This window comes from Macaca thibetana, chromosome 5 (genome assembly GCF_024542745.1).
Source record: "Macaca thibetana thibetana isolate TM-01 chromosome 5, ASM2454274v1, whole genome shotgun sequence".
NCBI classification, from domain to species: domain Eukaryota; kingdom Metazoa; phylum Chordata; class Mammalia; order Primates; family Cercopithecidae; genus Macaca; species Macaca thibetana.
In genome coordinates, this window is record NC_065582.1 from 109,904,597 (window position 1) to 109,927,659 (window position 23,063).

Here is a 23,063-nt window from a genome sequence, read left to right on the forward strand (position 1 = left end):
CTAAGTGAAAAGATCTCTTCTTGCAAAATTGAACAAATGGGCAATTTGACAAAGTGCCATTGTAATATGATGGGTTAGCTAAGACCTTCAGAAATGAGACACTCTTGTAGTATGAATGAGCTCTGCTAGAAAAAAAAAAGAATGGGGAAATATTTTGTTCAGAAACACTGAACTGGGTACTTATCTCCCAAAATAATTTTTAATGATTCTAGTCAGCTTTGAAAAGAGACTTAATGGGATATGTTGGCTTCTTTTACGGAATTTTCAACTGGCACACTCTTCTAGCTTTCAGTCAGAAATTTAAGTGCTAGTGACTTAAATTGAAATTCTTGACAGACACCTTACCAAGTATCTTCTCCCTCTTTGTGCAAGACAAAGTATAGATCTTTAGCTGACCCAGGGGTCCCTTCCTTTTCAGGATGTGCTTTTCATTCACTGCGTGTCTGCCTTGGTGGTGATTATGCACTCGGCCTTATGGAGGATCAATATATAAAATTGGTCTGAGAAAGGTGAGTCACTTATTAGTGTAATCTCAAAGTGGGAAGGCACAGAAACATCCCATGAAAACTCACTCTCAAGGGGATTTTTTGGCATGCTGGTCCAAATAATTGGAGCCTTATATTCTAGCTCTACCACCTTCTGGTTGCATGATCTCAGGCCAATTATTTCACTTCTCTTAGCTTCAGTTGTCTTATCTATAAAATGGGGATTATGAAAATATCTCCCTGGCAGAGTTGTCAGGATCAAAAGAGACAGAATGTATGAAGCACTGGACATACTTTTGTCACATTTTAGGAACGAGTATCAGTGGATGCAGACATTCAAATGGTTTTCATCAAGTTTGTTAATCCAGGAAAGAATATCCAGCTGGTTCATCACCAAGCCTTTGTTGGTCTTTGAAAAAACAACGACGACAACAACAACAACAAACTGCTTCCTCAAAGTTAAAGCCAATATAATTGTTGAAATCGCAGCAGCAACAATTCTCTACATGGTTATAATGTTACTTTGCACCGAGGTCCTTAAATATATTCTTTAGTTTCTGGCTTATTATGGCTTAAGAACATCAGGAAGAGGAAGAAGAATCAGCATGAGGTTGATGGTTGAGTGACAACCATAATTTTCCATATAACAGAATCTTTGCTAATGTAAAAGCTACCTTCTGGTTATGCAAAAGTTTATTGAAATACAGGCACAAAGTGGTGTTTTCTATCCAACAAGAACAAGTGCGGTCACATAATTTAGCATGTTGAGTTATTCTTTCCAAAATCAACCTCCTAAGGACCAAGGACTAAAATTTAAAATATAATTTCTATACATTCTTTCTTAAGGGAAAAAAACAGCTTGTATAGCTAAACTGGGTAGCTGTAGTATAATTTGCTAATGTTTCTATTTGTTGAAGAAATGCCAAATATTTGCAGGAATGGCAAGTAGCAAAACATAGTCCTCATCTGTATGCAACATAGTCATAACATAAAATTATGAGCACAGAGATATGATTTCTGAAAAGATTGAATTAACATTGTGAAAATTAGAGCCCCCTCATTTACATAAATCTGGGGAATGCCATTGCATGACAAACCTGGCAATTTATTTGGCAGTAGCAAAGAAAGTATACTTTGCACAGCATTCCACAGCACTTGGAAGTGAGAGTGAGAGTCTGCTCTTTGTAGGAGGGCTTGGGAATCAATATATTAAAATATCACTCCCAACTCAAAGCTTACCTGAAATGAAAAAAAGCCACCTTAGTAATGGTACTCGAAAAATGATAAGAAAGTTCTGATATGTAGCTATTTGTGATGACAATTCCTGTGGGAGGAAGAAGTGTAATTATCTGATCAACACAAACCCTTGTAGCCTTTTTAGCTAACTATATTTACTCCTGGGTGACCTCTGATTTATTGAGATTTCGAGGAGAACCCAACTTGGAGGGAATAAGAACTTTTACTTGGAAACTAGGAAATTGCTGATGTGTTCCTGAGGTCATGTGATCATTTCATATCCAGAAAACCTTAGCTGGAAAAAATACTGACATTCACAGATCCAGCAAGCTTTTCTCTATTCTCAGATGGCTGATATATTACTCTTAAGACTAAAGCTTTTCCTGTGTTATAGCTATTTTGTTTCTTAACTAATACATATTAAATGCAAAGGGTGCAGGAGTAGAGGAGCAGCCTTGGGTGTGGGATGCAGAAGATAAAATGGCAGTCACAGTATTACATCGTGAGGATGCAGGAAAGTGGAAGTAGACACACCTTGAATAAGGGTACACATGGGTGTCCTCTATTTAAGAGTTAAGCTCTGTGGGGCTGGGATGCGTTATACATAAGAGATACAAAGTTTTAATGTATGGCAAGAAGATTATGACTGAGGCATATTAGGGTTCTCTAGAGAAACAAAACCAATAGAATGTGTCCATTATATTGTTATAAAAGGGATAATATAAAAGGAGATTTATTATGAAAATTGACTCATGTGATTATGGAGGCCATGAAGTCCCATAGTATGCCATCTGCAAGCTGAAGAACTAGAAAGGTGGTGGCATAAGTTTCAGTCCAGATTGGAAATCCTGAGAATCAGGGAGCCCATTGGTATAAGTCTCGGAGTCCAAAGATCAGAGAATCAAAAACTCCAGTGTTTGAATGCAGGAGAGGATAGGATCAGCTTAAGAAGAGAGTCTTTCTTCCTCCTTTTTATTCTATTTGGGAGGGCCCTAATGGATTGAATGATACCCCCATTGGTGTGGATGACCTTCTTTACTAGATCTATGGATTTAAATGCTAATCTTTTCTAGAAACATCCTCACAGACACACCTAGAAATAATGTTTTACCAGTCCTCTGGGCATCCCTTAGCCTACTCAGGTTGATACATTGAATTAACCACCACAGATGGTGATATCTGAAAAGTCAGAAGAGGTTGATCCAGGTGGAAAAAAAGGGCCGTTAGAATGGAAATGCTGAGTTTGAAGGTGAGTCTGTTTTCTGCCTGCTGAGATGATGGTTCCTGGTTTCATCTCAGGGAATTGATATTGGCATTGTAAGGGTCTATGTTGAACCTTCTCACATCATGGGACTTATGTTTTACCGATGAATTCTTACTACTCAGAGACCTGGGCAAATCTGTGCAACACTCCTAAAAATAAAAGCTAAAAATCAAAGTTAACAAAACGTGTAAAAATTTCTCTTCCCCTCATCAAAACACCCCCACCTCATTACATTAACAATTAAACAAACACCAAAACAGGAAAGCATAAAACTTACAAGGATTCTGAAAACTACATGGAATGGAAGTGAAAATGGCTGATTTGTTCACTATCTACCAGGTAAAATGGATTCTTGTGTTCTGAAGCCTTGAATTCATAGCCTCATATTTTATGGAGCATGCGATTTATAACTAAGACGATAAGTACTGAGAAAAGCCTTGAGTGCTCTAGGAGAAAAGAAGATGAGGCAGTTAATTTTTAGCTGGAGGAAGGGCCAACAGGGAAAACTCTACAGAGAATAAAACATTAAAGAAGGACAATTAAGAATGAGTATTATTGTGTTTGCCAGAGAGAAAAGAAGTGATAGATGTTTTAGGAGAAGGACGGAGTAAGTAGAAATGATGTGCTGTGAATGTTCATGAAATGTTCAGGGAAAATTAAGTAGATCAGTGTGGCTAGAATACAGTATGTGAGGCTGGGCGTGGTGGCTCAGGCCTATAATCCCAGCACTTTGGGAGGTCGAGGCAGGTGGATTACCTGAGGTCAGGAGTTCGAGACCAGCCTGGCCAACATGGTGAAACCCCGTCTCTACTAAAGATACAAAAATTAGCTGGGCAAGGTGGCACACACCTGTAATCCCAGCTACTCAGGAGACTGAGGCAGGAGAATTGCTTGAGCCCGGGAGGCGGAGGTTACAGTGAGCGGAGATCATGCCACTGCACTCCAGCCTGACTGACAGAGCCAGACTCTGTCTCAAAAAATAAAAGAAAAAAAAGAATAGAGTATATGAGTAGGGGAAGTGTCTAGTAATGGAGTTAGAAGGTAAATTGGAGTTATATTGTAAAAGATGCTTGTAAGTAAGTCGTACTGTTGGTTTTGGATTTATTAGAATATTTAAAGGGTTTTAATTAGGGTAATACTATGATCAGTCTCAGCAGAGGAAAGGGTACATCTGAAGTGTACCCTTTACTGCAATCTGGAGTAAGGGCAGTGGGTTAAGAAGTTATTATTATAGCCTAGATATCAGAAAGTCAAAGTGAAGTAGGAGGAGGGGATGGAATTGAACAATACTTCAGTAGGATAATTAGGTCGACTTGGTGATTGACTAAATGTGGAAAGTGAATTAAAGATTAATCTAAAATGAACGTGAGTTTTCTATCTTGTAACATTTGGTGGGTAGACATGCCATTAACAAAAACAGAGAACACAGGTGAGAGAAAAACAAGGATTTGGGGAAAATGTTGTATTCTGTTTTAGACATTATGAATTTTTGATGCTTATGAGATGGTTAGGTAAAAATGTTCAGTAGGAATTGGAAAGTGGATTAGGAAACCAGGGGAAATCAAAGGTGGAGAACAGTTTGAAAGTCACTCACATAAGGGACAGTTGTGATAGTGTGAGGTGTTAAAACCACCCAGAGAGAAGGTTTAGGGAGGAAAGAGAAGTGCATCAGAGAGGTACATTGAGGAATGCCTGATATTTGCTGGATAGGCTAAGGAGGAGGAGCCAGAAAAGGAGATTTGAAACAGGCCATAGAGACAATAAGAGAACCAGAGTCAAGCAGTGTTTTGGAGAGTGATATAGAAGTTTCAGGAAGAGGGAGTGTTCAATAAGCCAGATATTGCAAAAAAAAATTCATATGGGATAAAAGCATCTTTTTTTCTCCAACTCTGCTTAGCTACCCACTGGGCCATGGCTAGCTCATAATGTTTCTGTCTGGAAAATAGAAAAAAGGATTTGAGGGAGCACAAGTTACAAATGAGCCCCTCCCTCCAGTTGAAGGCAGCACTTAGAGCTTGGCAAGCAGTGCTTCTCTTGCCTCCTTGCCTAAACAACCTTGTGTGGATCTACATTCTGCAAAACAGTAAGTAAATTTGGCTAACAAAGGACAGAGGAAATCAATGAATGATTGTAGGCAGCATGAGGGTTCAGGAGAGGGAGGTGGAGGAATTGAGGTGATTCTGAGTAGTTATTTATTACAAAATAATTGCCCTTGGATCCAAGGAGAGTAGGAGAGTAGGGAAGAGAAGAAGCTGGTCAACTTGAAGAAATGAGGTGGGAAGTCATTTGAGATCCTTATGAAATCAAACAGCATGGTTTCTAAAGGTTCATAGGGGTGAAAGAATTGATTACAATATCGATGGAAATGGATTCTGGAGCAGAAGTGAGGATTTGAAGAGGAGGATGTCATGAAATGATGGGACCAGGGTGTTAAGTGGTTCATCAAAATATATATTGAAATCACTCCGGATAACAGTAGGCAATTGAAGAGAAAACAAAACAGTGATCCTTAGGGGATGTGAGAGAGTGATGGGGAGGGAGGTCAGTAATGATAATGAGATTGGAAAGAGGGTAGTGTAACCTGATGTCATTGACTTCAGCTAGTAGCTGAAGCAGAAAAAGCAGACAAAGAATATTCTTCTAAATGAGTGGGTTCAATTTATAATTTAACAATTCTCTGGGTAACAAAAAATTCTTAATATTGCTGTTTTGTTTGGTTATAGTGAGTAAAACACTATAGCCCAGAGAAAGGCAACAGAAGAGGAATCAGGGATTTATAAAAGAAAACCAGAAAATGAGTAGTTTTGGGAGAAATTAAAATTTTTTATTACTATAAGTAGAATAATAAATAATCACTCTGAAGGAACATATCTTTTAATAGGATTTCCTTAGGTGGCAAAATTATGAGAAACTGTGATACTCCTGAGCATTTCTCTCTAGAGGGCATTTTAGCTTAACTAGACTTCTTGACCAAAATGTCCCAACTTTAAGAAAGTCTGGGATAATCCTGAAGTTTATCACTGGGAATATCTCATACATTATCAATATTATGCTATAACTCATTGACTGGATGCTTGAGAACTTCAAGCTGAAACTTCTCACATTATGGGAATTATGTTTTACCCATTAATTATTCTTATTACTCAGAGACCTGGGCAAATCTGTGCAACATTCCTAAAAATAAAAGCTAAAACATCAAAGTTAACAAAGTGTGCAAAAATTTCTAGTTTGTAGCTCTCCAGGATCTTTAATCTGGATCTTTAGTTTATTTGGGGGAACTGAAAACCTGTAGCTTACCTTGTCTTTCAAAAGGGCACATGCCTGAACAGTGTATTGATGTGAGAAAAAAAAGGAACATAACCTTATTTTTGTAATCTAATCTAATGTTATTTGAAATGTTTTGGCCCTCTCTGTTTCTGAGTTCTTAAAAATGATGTGTCAATGACAAAATAACAACAAAAGAAGTGTCCAAGATCTTAATTATCTCTTTATTTGTGTTCTCTAATAGTGGCATAAGGAGTAAAGAAAAATTAGTTCTGATACAAAGTTTAACAAGGTTCCTCATTGTTGTATACCTCTGTACACAACAAAAAGAGCTTCTCTCTTTTGTCCTTGGAGTTGAGGAAATGGTTGTGGCTAGGTAAGGGTTAGGCAATGGTTGGGAGGTAGGGGGCAGCACTTTGGAGAGGCAAACAGCTGAGGTTGGGCAGAGAGAGCTGGAGAGAAGTCTTTTGAATAATACAACTTTCAAAGCTGATCTGATAGAAGGGGGTCCTGTGACCTACTGTAAATTGTATTGCCTTTACTCCATTGGCTTTGCTTACTATGGAAAAACAGACCATATGTAGCTTTTTCAAGTTACTTACATGTATTATAGAACTATTTTTAACAAAGCAGGTTTTGTGATACCAATGATCATATCTGGCTAAACCAAACCTTCCTACAAGCACATGTTACACTCTTACATATTTCTTTGATGTTAAGTGAATTTAAGCTTAAGTATTATCTGTCTAGGTGGGTAATTGCAGTGGTTCATTAGTTATCTTGTAAGTATGTTTGCTTTGGCTATCACAATGAAGTAGATTTCATAAGAGATTCTTGTCAGAGTGATATTTAGAGCCTCTGTCCACAGACTTGACCTCTAAGCATTTGGAGAGTAGAGAGATGGCCATGAAATCTCAGGGTTCTTACTTTTGGTGAACGCTAGTATGTTGTTCCTAGATATGGTTAGTGCACATGCTCGTTTTGTTACCACCACTCATCTGGCTGTATATTTTCCACACATGCAAATTAGACAACCCTAATGTCCTGGGTCTTAGAGTTGTAATTCTCTCTCTCTTTCTGTCTCCCCAACCACAGCTCCTGAGGGGCAGGGAGAGATGATCATTTCCTGTGGCCAGGCTGGGGTGGGAAGAAATTGCCTTCAGGTCTGGTTCTCCCAGCCTCTAGAGAGGGATTTTTTAGATTTCAAAAGCATACAAGGCATTTTCAATGGGCTTCTCATTCCAGCTTCTGCTGCCTGTCTTGCACAACCAGAGTACTTGGATACATGCATTACTGTTTTCGATATTAATATAAAATATGTAGTGCAATTATTTATTTACTAGACTGAGTACCTTGACAGTAGGCTTTGCGTCTCATTCATCTTTGTCTTTTTACCACCTGCTATAATGCTTGGTACCAATAGGTGTTTAGTAATTTTGTTGAGTTAAGCTTAATCCTCTACTCATTGAGAAGCTGAAGCTGAAGCAGAGGTGATAATGATGATGAAGATGATGATGATGATAAACTGTTGAATGTGTGCTATGTTCTAGGAGCTGTTCCAAATACCATAAATATTGGCTTCTTTGAGACTCATAACAATTGCACACAAGAAGTTATTATTTCACCCATTTTATAGATGAGGAAGCTGAGGCTAATTACCCTGCTCAAGATTATTCACATAAGTGATAAAGCTGGACTGGCTTAGATGGTCTGGTTCCAAAGTCCAAGCTCCATACCACACTACATGTTATATTACCTCTCAAGAGATAGGAAGGCTGGCTGGAGAAGGTAGATGATGAACTTTAGTGTACAACACTTTTTTTTCCCACCAGGGTAGGATATTTGTCCATTTTCTCTTCCTTTCTTCTATACTTAAGTTTTTCTCCTTCAGCAAGTAATCTTGAACAAGTCCATCCCACCTTAAACAATTGAACCAGCTTCTCTTAATCATACACCATTCTATAATTTTACAGGTACACCAAAGGAAAACAAAACCCAAACCCAAAAACAAACCTGTTGCTTCTGGGCAGCAGGTTTTACTGAACTGAAACCTAGAGAAATGTCTCTGACCAATCTTAAAGGGATACTGTGTGAGATAGCAGACAATTATTTCAAGGACGTGCAGACAGTGACTATAATGTAGAACTGTTTATAGGATCCTTTAGTATAATCAGAAATTATACAGACAGGCTGGGCATGGTGGCTCACGTCTGTAATCCCAGCACTTTGGGAGGTTGAGGAGGACAGATTGCCTGAGCCCAGGAGTTCAAGACCAGCCTGGGCAATATGGCAAACCCTGTCTCTACTAAAAATACAAAAATTAGACAGGCACGGTGGTGTGTGCCTGTGGTCCCAGCTACTTGGGAGGATCACCTGAGCCTGGGACGTCAGGGCTGCTGTGAGTCGAGATTGCGTCACTGCACTCCAGCCTGGGCAACAGAATAAGACCCAGTCACAAAAAATAATACTAATAAAATAAAGACAAAGTATTGCTCATTAAAAGCAATTTTAAGGTGGGATAAAAACAATGTGTTCTGAATTTGTAACTCAGTGTTGACTGCTTGAACTGCGTGCCCAGTTCTCAGGTAACCTACCTGGGGGTGCTGTATTGCTCTGAGTGCCTGCAACATTTAGTATTTTCTCTTTTGTTTTGGAATTATTATATAAGTGCCAAAGCAGGCCCTTTCGTTCCTAGTTTCAATTAAGATAGAGATCAACTAGGGAGATTCTATTGGTTATGTGGCATCCTCCATGCAATGAGACTCTAGAAGTGTATTAGACAAATGTGACATGGAAATAGGACTTTTCCCTTTTTTTGTCACCTCCAAAATTAAAATCATAACTGAAAGTTCCTCCCAGTAGCTTTCTTGCTGTCCCAACATGGTACCAAATTCACATATGTGTGTGTGCTTAAGGGCAAAGGGGATGGGATTATGAGGGGATCATGAGACAATATTATCTACTGTTATAACATTCAAAGGCTTAAACAAGTAATGTTTATTTTTCCTATTGATAAGATGAGTAGAGGTAATTGATGTGGCAATTAATAAAGGAATATTTGAAGGCAAGAAAAAGAAGAAATTTCTATGAAAATAGGCTGTGGTAATTCTAATTTTAATGTATATATGTTTTCTTTGTAACTTATTTAGAAGATCATTATATGGAATTGAAAAACTTCATATAACTGGTTTAGTTAAAAAGCATGTAAAAGCTGGGCATGGTGGCACTTGCTTGTAAGTCCCAACTAGTTGAGAGACTGAGGCAGAAGGATCCTTTGAGCCTAGGACTTCAAGTCCAACTTAGACTACAAGAGAGATCTCAACTCTGAAAACAAACAGACAAACAAAGAAACAAAACACTTTTACCTTCAAAGACATGTAGAAAGTAGCTAAATGTCAACCCAAAACTGTTATACCTCAATTTAATGTCAATACAGTGAAAACAGTTGTCAATTAAGAGACAGTGTGATGGAGGAATAAACCCTGGATTTAGAATATCTGGGTTTTGGCCTTAATTTTACTACTGTTTTGTTAGTTTGGTAAAGGGACTTAACTTTCCTGGGACTAAATGTCTTTATCTGTAAAATAAAGATGTGAATTAGATCATTTCAAAGGATCCTTCCCAATTTAAAATCTCATGTTTTCCACTGAGGCAAAGTTTATAACTTCTACTACTTAAGCAGTTGATACTTCAATATTCAATCCACAAACATTAAAAAAAGTAAATTAGCTTAAAAAGGCAAAATTAGGTAAATTATACAGTATAAATATGCTTTAATAAGTTGGAAACCAATTTTGTATTTCCCAGCTAGAGCCTCTGCCACCCATATGTTCATAAAAAACACTGTGGTTGTTTTATTGTCCTCTCTGGCAGTGCCAATCATAGTTAGCACTAATTAATGAAATTCCAGGGCGTTGTTTGCCAGGAGGTTCATGCAATGGGTGAAGCAGACTAGAGTGGCAAAGTTTCCATCATTTATATTGCTGTGACAATATTGGCTCAAGTTTCAGAAACAGTAATTCCAGCTTCCAGTCCCTGTGAGAACAAATGTAGATTGATTTATGTTCCGAGCCTCTCTAGCATATTGTCAACACTGAGATGGCTGCCAGAGCTCATCCTGCAAAGTGCTGACATTTTCTGGGAATCCACTTGCCTTTACACATATTCTCTCTAGTCGCTTACATTTGTACACATTGCTGGTTTTTAAATTTTTTATTTTAAGGCCTAAGGCATGGGTTATTGATATTAAAATTAGTCTCACATTATTAACTCGGTTTATGCCAATACAAAATCTTTTGGGGTCTAGTCATGCTCAGGAAAGACCATACATTTCCTTTAGACCATGTTGGAATTACCTTAAACAGGGTTCATATTGAGTGGACTTTCCTTAGACATGCTTTTTGTAAACTCCCCACCCCACCCCAACCTACCCCATCCCACTGTACTCTTTTTATTTTATTTTATTTTAATTTTATTTTGGACATGGTCTTGCTCTGTTGCTGGGGCTGGAGTGCAGTGGTACTATCTCAGCTCACTGCAGCCTCCATCTCCCAGGCTAAAGGGATCCTCCTACTCAGCCTCCCTAGTAACTGGGATTATAGGTGTATGCCACCACGTCCAGCTAATTTTTGTATTTTTTGTAGAGATGGGGTTTTGCCGTGTTGCCCAGGCTGGTCTTGAACCCCTGGGTTCAAGTGATCTGCCCGCCTCAGCCTCCCAAAGTGCTGGGATTACAGGTGTAAGCCACCGCACCCAGCTTTCTGGTTTCATTAGTCATCTGCTTTCATCAATGAGCAAACCTCTACATTTGGTCCATTTCTCCTACCCTAACCCATGTTGTCATTGCTGCAGTATCTAAGTCTTTTGGGCTCTGTGATCGATTTCTGGTTTCAGTCATAGTCATAGGCAGTCATAAACATAGATTATTAAATAAATAAATAATACATGTATCTGGAGAAGAAAAAGAGCCAAATATCCCAATTGATTATTATAGTAAAAGATAGGCACATAAGTTTAACAATGAAACATCTCTGTATGGATTTGAGCAAGTAAATCTTATCTTCAATTGTATGGTGGGAATTCAAAGGTTGTTATGTTGCAGATTTCTATAATATCACATTTTTTTCTTGTAAATATCCATTTCAGTGCTTATTTAAACAAATCATTGAGATAAACTATGGATTCCACATGACCGGTGTTACGTCCCTTGATTCTGAATGAGAAAACATTTTTTTTCCAGTTTTGAAACATGGAGACATAATTTAGGTAACCTTTAATCTTAGAGGTATAGCTTGATGAATTTTTACAATCTCCCTCCCATCCTGATTAAAATATAGAATATTTCTCACCCTTTGGAAGGATCCCCCACTTGCTTTCTGCCTAAAGGCCCATCTCTGCTTCTGCAGAATGGTAACAGAAATCATTAATTTTCAAATGAAAATAATTGAACATTTTAAAATTTGTATTTTAGATTTTCTCTCCATTTTTTGTCATTGTATATTTGCTTTCTTTTAAAGGTATTTTTTTCAGATTTTTCCCCTGAAGGATAGGGTAGAAAATGACCACTGAACATTTCAAGTTTTGTTTCCTATCAGTTCCTGCTGGATGTAGCTCTACAGTTGAATTTTGTTATTGTTGTTGTTGATTGTTCCTTATTTGATTATTAACCAACAGACCGAAGATTTATCTTTTCTTTTCTTTTTTAAGGATTCCTGAAAGATTGCTTACATGTATGACAGAGTAGAATGATTTTACATTTGACTGCCAGTGGAGATTTTTCTCATTCACACAGTTAATTTTTATTGTTCAGTTTCTGGAAAGGGCCCAAACTATCAAGTTTTCCTTTGGATCTTCATTTTGTTTGCAATCAGCAACATTGCGCTTTTAAGGCCTACTCAGATGCAGAGGAAAGGATGAAGTGAAAGAACAATACAGTCAGTCCTTCGTATTCAATTCAACCAACTGCAGATAGAAAATATTTGGGAAAAAAAATTCCACAAAGTTCCAAAAAGCAAAATTAAAATTTGCCTCATAGCAACTATTATGTTGAATCCATGAGAATGAAGTTATATGTAGGCATTATGTAAGGTATCATAAATAATTTAGAGATGATTTAAAGTATACAGGAGGATTTATATAGATGATATACAAATATTATGCCATTTTTTAATAAGGGACCTGGGCATCCATGGATTTTGGTATACATAGGAGTCCTGGAAGCAATCCCCTATAGATACTGAGGCACAACTGTATTGCATTAGTGGTTGTAGAGGTGAATGAAGCATCATCTTGAGATTCTAGCAAATAATGAAATACCCTGATACAGTAGCAGCAGGTTTACAAAAGCCAGAGCAAGGCTTATCTACTGCTGCAATTTGACTTCCCTTGGTCTTCAACGCAGATTCCTGGCTCCCCATGTTAAATTTCAGGCAGATTCAAACCCTGGTTGCCCCTACATATCACCAATAACCCTAATAGTATTAATACCAAACACTTATGTTTTTATAGTTAATAAAATCCATCTTCCTATTTTATCCTAGGATTTATTATGACAGCCTTATAAAGTAAGTACTATGAGCCTGTTTTCCCTTTCTATATTGTTACAAAACTGAGATTTAAAGAGATGAAGGGTCTTTCTCAAAGAATATATCTTCCTTAGATAGTTTGATTTCTTACAATCTGGCTCCACAGTGAAAACCCTAAGGGATTTCTAATTTTAATAGAGACTCCAAAGTGTATATTGGTTATACCCATATTTTCAGGGAATAAGATAAAACTTGCAGGGTAATGCACATGATCCTTCTATGGTTTGAAGTCCTAATAAAGTGCTCATAAATGGGATTGACTAGGATAGTTCAATCCAGGACAGGTTCTTGCCACCCATTCTTCATAAGAATTAGTCTTATGAAGATTAGTCTCGAATTACTTCAGTCTGTGGTTTCAGAAATAACTTTTCCATGTACATATTACTTTCCCTTAGCTTTTACAACACTCCAGGCTAAGAGAGTCTTTAAAATCATAAGTTTTTAAAATTGGATGCTATTAGGATTTAAGACTGTCAGGAGCCTAGATTAAAACAGCATTGGCTATGGAAGGGGTGTGACTGATAAATATTTATTGAATGATTGAATAGTTCTAAATACAGTTCACTTGTTATTTATTATTACTCTACAGCAAGAATAAGAGATTTGTTAATTTAAAAATGCCTTTAAAATAAAAATGGAATTTATAGATTAACAATTTTATTTCAATATTATTTATATGATCAGTAACTGCAGCCCCTCTGAACTGTTCTGAAACTCTTGGAATAAACAAAGTCCTGTGTTAAGAACAAAAAAATGAAGATGTGATATTCCTTTTGTTAGTAGATTAATGATATCAATAGATTATTAAAATTATTAGCATAAAGAAAGAAAAATTGTGACTAAGATCCTTTTTTCTCTATTCATTTTATAGAAATATCATAGTGGATTTTTTTCTCAGTCACTGGATCTTAAAAACTGTAGATGGCAATCCAACTACAAAAATGATAGGGTTTGCTTAGCTTAGTGGTGAAATCTGCTTTTCCTAGAGGCCCAAATCATGTTGCTCTAGGAGGGAAGCATATCAGGAAAAAGAATCATAAAAACAAAACAAATTTCAAAAAAATAGAAAACAAGATAAGGTTTTTTTGCAGCCATTTCTTTATGAGTTCCACTGCATGTAAGTTTACAAAATGCAATTTTGGGTGCATGAGTTAATCAAGAAATACTGTGAAGGCATTTCAAACTATGGATAGTAGAAAAATCTCTGTTACCATAGAAACAAAATACCATACATGAGAATAGGCCACATCATATAGAAGATTTAATTACAATGAAATGATAAATGAATAAAGACAACTTTTTAGCCTATCTGTAGCTAAAGTTCATTAGAAGTCCAGTTTCCAAGGAAACCTATGTTTAAAAACAGTAATAAGAAAAATAGTGGAATAAGATAAACTGCATTTGAAAGAGATTTGGAAAAGATAACAGCAGCCCCACCAATTATGAAGAATATTTCTAATTTTAAAAGAATCACATTGGGATGAGCTTAGATTTCTTATGAGAATGATGAGCTATTCATAACAATAACATATGCAATGTCTATACAGAATAATAAAATACATGTTTGATTGAAAAGTGTTCAAGAATCTAATTTTAAAAATGCAATTGCAATGGCATATTAAAACATGTTTTTATTTCGAAGTGAGTTTTGCTATGATTTAAGAGATCAAAGCATGGCCGGGAAACACGGCATGGTGGTGTCAGTGGATCATTTTGATTCCAAATGTTATGTCCTATTACCAAATTTGCTGCTGATTTATGCATGTGTGTTTGGGCTGAGCCAACAAGAAATAGACCATCTGGAGGGCCCTTTTGATGTAAGAATGTGAGTACAAAATATTCACTATCCAATATAGTCTCACTAAAGAGTGGATTTAAATCTAGGGTACCCAGAGAGTTCTTAAAAGCACGGTATGTTCCAAATTTTAGGCCACCAGCAGTAAGCATATCAGCAGGGGGCATTAGTGTGGTGGCAAGCATTTATTCTGTGCATTGGTATTTTAAAGAAGCAGAAAATTACCTCCACCTCTCTCCCATCCTGGAACGTGAATACACAGAAAGCTGGAGCGGGATAAGTGATAAGAGAAACAAATCTGGTGGGTTCATCTGGAGGTCTACAATGTCAGGGAGCTATTGTTTGACCAGAGTGGTCAGTTTCTGTGCATTCTGTGCTGCCACGCCTACTTTAAACATTCACAACAGCAGTCTCTGCTGATTTGAACTCTTGTAAAGATAGGTTTTGGAGTGAGACCAGCATGGATTTCAATCCAGACTCCACGCTTTCCTCACTGCCTGGCCTTGGAAAAGAAAAGTTAGTTTTTTTTTTTTTTTTTTTTTTTTTTTTTTTGAGACGGAGTCTCACTCTGTCGCTCAGACTGGAGTGCAGTGGCACTATCTCGGCTCACTGCAACCTCTGCCTCCTGGGTTCAAGTGAATCTCCTGCCTCAGCCTCCTGAGTAGCTGGGATAACAGGCGTGCGCCACGACCACACCCGGCTAATTTTTGTATTTTTAGTAGAGACGAGGTTTCACCCTGTTGGTCAGGCTGGTCTCGAGCTCCTAACCTCGTGATCCACCCACCTCGGCCTCCCAAAGTGCTGGGATTACAGGCGTGAGCCACCAGGCCCTGCTGGAAAAGTTCATTTTTTAATGAGGTACCCACTGCTGGCTTGTGAGTATTAATGTGAATATACATAAAGCAGTGTTTCCCAACCTCAGTGCTACTGATATTTGGGCCAGATAATTCTTCATCGTGAAGGCTGTCCATGTTGTGTGTTGTAGGTTGTTTACAAGCTTCTCTGACTTCTACCCATTTAGATGCCGGTAGCAACTCATCTCTGGCCCCTAACCAGTTGTGACAACTGAAACCTGTCTCCAGACATGGTTAAATGTCTTTGAGGGGTTGAGAAGCATTGATGTGAAGTGTTGTGCTAATAATAGATGACAAATAACTGGTAGTTAGGCATGATAAGGTTTTGTGAGTATATTGCATGCAGCATAGTGGTTAACAGATACAGCCAAATAATGTCTCTAATGACCTGTGTTTTCCCATTCCTTTTTTCGATTCAGAAAATTTCTCAGCCAACATTTTTCAAACATTTATTGTCTTCTATTCTGTCAATATTTCTCTCTAGTATGCCAATTAAATGAATGTTGAAATTTTTTGTGTGTCTCCCATACTGCTTAACCTCACATATCTTTCTCTGTATCCCACCATATTGTGTTCTGAATGATTTCTGTCAAGCTCTTTTCCATTTAGGGGTTCTCGTCTCAGGGAATTCTTTTATCTTAGCTGAGTAAGTTTTTTTAATTGCAATGAATATAATTTTTATTTTAAAAATTTGGTTGTTTTCCATATCTGCCTTCTTTAATATTCTTTCTTTTCTTTCTAATGTTGCTTAATTTTTATTCCCTTCTTTGGATATCATAAAATAACAATAATATTTTAGTCTTTTAGATTACTCTGTTGTTGATGATCCCTCAGTCTCTGCTGTTTTTTAAAATTAATTAATTAATTTATTATACTTTAAGTTCTAGGGTACATGTGCACAATGTGCAGGTTTGATACATAGGTATACATGCGCCATGTTGGTTTCCTGCACCCATCAACTCATCATTTACGTTAGGTATTTCTCCTAATGCTATCCCTTCCCCAGCCCCTGACCCCCTGACAGGTCCCAGTGTGTGATGTTTCCCGCCCTGTGTCCAGGTAATCTCATTGTTCAGTTGCCACCTATGAGTGAGAACATGCAGTGTTTGGTTTTCTGTCTTTGTGATAGTTTGCTCAGAATGATGGTTTCCAGCTTCATCCATGTCCCTGCAAAGGACATGAACTCATCCTTTTTTATGGCAGCATAGTATTCCGTGGGGTATATGTGCCACATTTTCTTAATCCAGTCTATCATTGATGGACATTTGGATTAGTTCCAAGTCTTTGCTATTGTGAATGGTGCCGTAATAAACGTAAGTGTACATGTGTCTTTATAGTAGCATCATTTGTAATCCTTTGGGTATATACCCAGTAATGGGATTGCTGGGTCAAATGGTATTTTTAGTTCTAGATCCTTGAGGAATGCCCACACTGTCTTCTACAATGGTTGAACCAATTTACACTCCCACCAACAGTGTAAAAGCATTCCCATGTCTCCAGTTTCTCTCCAGCATCTATTGATTCCTAACATTTTAATGATTGCTATTCTAACTGGTGTGAGGTGGTATCTCATTGTGGTTTTGATTTGCGTTACTCTGATGACCAGTGATGATGAACATTTTTTCATGTGCCTGTTGGCTGCATAAATGTCTTCTTTTGAGAAGTGACTGTTCATGTCTTTGCCCACTTTTTGCTGGGGTTGTTTGTTTTTTTTTCTTGTAAATTTGTTTGAGTTCTTTGTAGATTCTGGATATTAGCCCTTTGTTAGATGGGTAGATTGCAAAAATTTTCTCCCATTCTGTACGTTGCCTGTTCACTCTGATGGTAGTTTCTTTTGCTGTGCAGAAGCTCTTTAGTCTAATTAGATCCCATGTGTCTATTTTGGCTTTTGTTGTCATTGCTTTTGGTGTTTCAGTCATGAAGTCCTTGCCCATGCCTATGTCCTGAATGGTATTGCCTAGGTTTTCTTCTAGGGTTTTTATGGTTTTGGGTCTAACATGTAAGTCTTTATCAATCTTGAATTAATTTTTATATAAGGTGTAAGGAAGATATCTAGTTTCAGCTTTCTATATATGGCTAACCAGTTTGCCTAGCAAAATTTATTAAATAGGGAATCCTTTCCCCATTTCTTGTTTTTGTCAGGTTTGTCAAAGATCAGATGGTTGTAGATGTGTGGTACTATTTCTGAGGCCTCTGTTCTGTTCCATTGGTCTATATCTCTGTTTTGGTACAAGTACCATGCTGTTTTGGTTACTGCAGCTTGTAGTATAATTTGAAGTCAGGTAGTGTGATGCTTCTAGCTTTGTTCTTTTTGCTTAGGATTATCTTGGCAATGCAGGGTCTTTTTTGGTTCCATATGAACTTTAAAGTCATTTTTTCCAATTCTGTGAAGAAAGTCATTGGCAGCTTGATGGGGATGTCATTGAATCTATAAATTCCTTTAGGCAGTATGGCCATTTTCACAATATTGATTATTCCTATCCATGAGCATGGAATATTGTTCCATTTGTTTGTGTCCTCTTTTATTTCGTTGAGCAGTGGTTTGTAGTTCTTCCTGAAGAGGTCCTTCACATCCCTTGTAAGTTGGATTCCTAGGAACTTTATTCTCTTTGTAGCAATTATGAAAGGGAGTTCACTCATGATTTGGCTCTCTCTTTGTTATTGTTGTATAGGAATGTTTGTGATTTTTGCACATTAATACTGTAACCTGAGACTTTGTTGAAGTTGTTTATCAGCTTAAGGAGATTTTGGACTGAGACAATGAGGTTTTCTAAATACACAATCATGTCATCTGCAAACAGGGGCAATTTCTCATTTTCTAATTGAATGCCCTTTCTTTCTTTCTCTTGCCTGATTGCCCTGGCCAGAACTTCCAACACTATGTTGAATAGGGGCGGTGAGAGAGGGATTCCTTGTCTTGTTCCGGTTTTCAAAGGGAATGCTTCCAGTTTTTGCCCATTCAGTATGATATTGGCTGTGGGTTTGTCATAAACAGCTCTTATTATGTTGAGATACGTTCCATCAATACCTAGTTTATTGAGAGTTTTTAGCACGAAGTGCTGTTGAATTTTGTCGAAGGCCTTTTCTGCATCTATTGAGATAATCATGTGGTTTTTGTCATTGGTTCTGTTTATGTGATGGATTATGTTTATTGATTTGTGTATGTTGAACCAGCCTTGCATCCCAGGGATGAAGCATGCTTGATCGTGGTGGAAAAGCTTTTTGATGTGCTGCTGGATTCAGTTTACCATTATTTTATTGAGGATTTTCGCATTGATGTTCATCAGGAACATTGGCGAAAATTCTCTTTTTTTTATTGTGTCTCTGCCAGGCTTTGGTATCAGGATGATGTTGGCCTCCCAAAATGAGTTAGGGAGGATTCCCTCTTTTGCTATTGATTGGAATAGTTTCAGAAGGAATGGTACCAGCTCCTTTTGCACCTCTGGTAGAATTCGGCTGTGAATCCATCTGGTCCTGGACTTTCTTTGGTTGGTAGGCTATTAATTATTGCCTCAATTTCAGAGCCTGCTATTGGTCTATTCAGAGATTCAATTTCTTCCTGGTTTAGTCTTGGAAGAATGTATGTGTCCAGGGAATTATCAATTTCTTCTAAATTTTCCAGTTTATTTGCATAGAAGTGTTTATAATACTCTCTGACGGTAGTTTGTATTTCTATGGGATTGGTGGTGATATCCCCTTTATCATTTTTTATTGCATCTATTTGATTGTTCTCTCTTTGCTTCTTTATTAGTCTTGCTAGTGGTCTATCAGTTTTATTGATCTTTTCAAAAAACCAGCTCCTGGATTCATTGATTTTTTTGAAGGTTTTTTTGTCTCTATCTCCTTCAGTTCTGCTCTGATCTTAATTATTTCTTGCCTTCTGCTAGCTTTTGAATTTGTTTGCTCTTGCTTCTCTAGTTCTTTTAATTGTGATGTTAGGGTGTTCATTTTAGATCTTTCCTGCTTTCTCTTGTGGGCATTTAGCGCTATAAATTTCCCACTACACACTGCATTAAATGTGTCCCAGAGATTCTGGTACGTTGTGTCTTTGTTCTCATTGGTTTCAAAGTACATCTTTATTTCTGCCTTCATTTCGTTATTTCGTTATTTGCCCAGTAGTCATTCAGGAGCAAGTTGTTCAGTTTCCATGTAGTTCTGTGGTTTTGAGTCAGATTCTTAATCCTGATTTCCAATTTGATTGCAGTGTGGTCTTAGAGACAGTTTGTTGTGATTTCTGTTCTTTCACATTTGCTGAGGAGTGCTTTACTTCTAATTATGTGGTCAATTTTAGAATAAGTGCGATGTGGTGCTGAGAAGAATGTATATTCTGTTGATTTGGGGTGGAGAGTTCTTTAGATGTCTATTAGGTCTGCTTGTTGCAGAGCTGAGTTCAGGTGCTGGATATCCTTGTTAACCTTCTGTCTCGTTGATGTGTCTAATCTTGACAGTGAGGTGTTATAAGCTTCCCATTGTTATTGTGTGGGATTCTCAGTCTCTTTGTAGGGCTCTAAGGACTTGCTTTATGAATCTGGGTGGTCCTGCATTGGGTAGATATATATTTAGGATAGTTAGCTCTTCTTGTTGAATTGATCCCTTTATGATTACGTAATGGCCTTCTTTGTCTCTTTTGATGTTTGTTGGTTTAAAGTCTGTTTTATCAGAGACTAGGATTGCAACCCCTCCTTATTTTTGCTTTCCATTTGCTTGGTAGGACTTCCTCCATCCCTTTATTTTGAGCCTATGTGCATCTTTGCATGTGAGATGGGTCTCCTGAATACAGCATATTGATGGGTCTTGACTCTATCCAATTTGCCAGTCTGTGTCTTTTTATTGGGACATTTAGCTCGTTTACATTTAAGGTTAATATTGTTATGTGTGAATTTGATCCTGTCATTATGATGTTCGCTGGTTATTTTGCCTGTTAATTGATGCAGTTTCTTCCTAACATTGATGGTCTTTACAATTTGGCATGTTTTTCCAGTGGCTGGTACTGGTTGTTTCTTTCCATGTTTAGTGCTTCCTTCAGTAGCTCTTGTAAGGCAGGCCTAGTGGTGACAAAAATCTCTCAACATTTGCTTGTCTGTAAAGGATATTATTTCTCTTTCACTTATGAAGCTTAGTTTGGCTGGATATGAAATTCTGGGTTGAAAATTCTTTTCTTTAAGAATGTTGAATATTGGCCCCCACTCTCTTCTGGCTTGTAGAGTTTCTGCCGAGAGATCCGCTGTTAGTTTGATGGGCTTCCCTTTGTAAGTAACTTGAGCTTTCTCTCTGGCTGCCCTTACCACTTTTTCCTTCATTTTAACCTTGGTGAATCTGACAATTATGTGTCTTGGGGTTGCTCTTCTCAAGGAGTATCTTTGTGGTGTTCTCTGTATTTCCTGAATTTGAATGTTGGCATGCTTTGCTAGGTTGGGGAAGTTCTCCTGGGTAATATACTGAAGAGTGTTTTCCAACTTGGTTCCATTCTCCCCATCACTTTCAGGTACACCAATCAAATGTAGATTTGGTCTTTTCACATAGTACCATATTTCTTGGAGTCTTTGTTCATTTCCTTTTACTCTTTTTTCTCTAAACTTCTCTTCTTGCTTTATTTTATTAATTTGATCTTCAATCACTGATACCCTTTCTTCCATTTGATCGAATCGGCTATTGAAGCTTGTGTATGCATCATAAAGTTCTCATGTCATGGTTTTCAGCTCCATAGGGTCATTTAAGGTTGTCTCTACACTGTTTATTCTAGTTAACCATTCATCTAATATTTTTTCAAGGTTTTTAGCTTCCTTGCGATAGGTTCAAACATCCTCCTGTAGCTAGGAGATGTTTGTTGTTACTGACCTTCTGAAGCCTACTTCTGTCAAGTCATCAACATCATTCTCCATCCAGCTTTGTTCCATTGTTGGCATGGAGCCGCAATTCTTTGGAGGAGAAGAGGCTCTCTGGTTTTTAGAATTTTCAGCTTTTCTGCTCTGGTTTCTCCCCATCTTTGTGGTTTTATCTACCTTTTGTCTTTGATGTTGGTGACCTACAGATGAGGTTTTGGCGTAGATGACCTTTTTTTTTTGATGTTGATGATAATCCTTTCTGTTTGTTAGTTTTCCTTCTAACAGTCAGGTCCCTCAGCTTCAGGTCTGTTGGAGTTTGTTGGAGGTCCACTTCAGATCCTGTTTGCCTGGGTATCACCAGCAGAGGCTGCAGAACAGCAAATATTTCAGAACAGCAAATATTGCTGCCTGATCTTTCCTCTGGAAGCTTCATCCCAGAGGGGCAGCCGCCTATGTGAGGTGTCCATTGGCCCCTACTTGGAGGTGTCTCCTAGTTAGGTGACACAGGGGTTAGGGACCCACTTGAGGAGGCAGTCTGTCTGTTCTCAGAGCTCAAACGCTGTGCTGCGAGGACCACTGGTCTCTTCAGAGCTGTCAGCCAGGGACGTTTAAGTCTGTAGAAGTTGTCTGCTGCCCTTTGTTCAGCTATGCCCTGCCCACAGAGGTAGAGTCTAGAGGCAGTAGGCCTTGTTGAGCTGCGGTGGGCACTGCCCAGTTAGAGCTTCTCAGCCACTTTGTTTACCTACTCAAGCCTCAGCAATGGCAGACACACCTCCCCCAGCCAGGCTGCCACCTCACAGTTCGATCTTAAACTGCTGTGCTAGCAGTGAGCAAGGCTCCATGGGTGTGGGACCCACTGAGCCAGGCACGGGAGAGAATCACCTTGTTTGCTGGTTGCTAAGACCTTGGGAAAAGTGCAGTATTTGGGCAAGAGTGTCCCGTTTTTCCAGGTATAGTCTGTCATGGCTTCCCTTTGCTAGGAAAGGGAAATCCCCTGACACCTTGCACTTCCTGGATGAGGCAATGCCCCGCCCCGCTTCAGCTTGCCCTCCATGGGCAGCACCCACTGTCCAACCAGTCCCAGTAAGATTAACCAGGTACCTCAGTTGGAAATGCAGAAATCACCTGTTTTCTGCATCAATCATGCTGGGAGCTGCAGACCAGAGCTGTTCCCATTCAGTCATCTTGGAACACCCCCGGTCTCTGCTGACTATTTATGACAATGTATTTTCTTATGTACTTTATAATTTTTGTCAGCTCATTTTTGATGGGATTATTTACTTTTGTGGTTTTATATATAGAGTTGTCCCTATTAATAATTACATAGTTACTTCTGAGGTAGACTTATATATCCACTCATTCTCAATGTGTTTTATGTTAGTTTTTTAGCTCAAGGCCTCCATGCAAGTAATGAAAGAATTTGTGTCTCACACACTTATGAGATGTAAGCTGGGAGATATTATTTCCTGAGTTAGATTTTTTGCATTCAAGGCTCAGGGTAGATAGCTCATTTTTGTGTTATTTCCTTAAACATGAGTCTTTTTCAAAGATATTTACCTATTTGACTTCTGATTTTATTCAGAGACCCTAATATCAATTTCTTATTTGTATATTAATACCTCCGACACTGTCTTAGTCTGCTTTGTGTTGTTATAACAGAATACCACAGACTAGGTAATTTACAATTAACAGAAATTTATCTGGCTCACTGTTCTGGAGGCTGAGAAGTCCAAGAGCATGGTGCCAGCATCTGGCA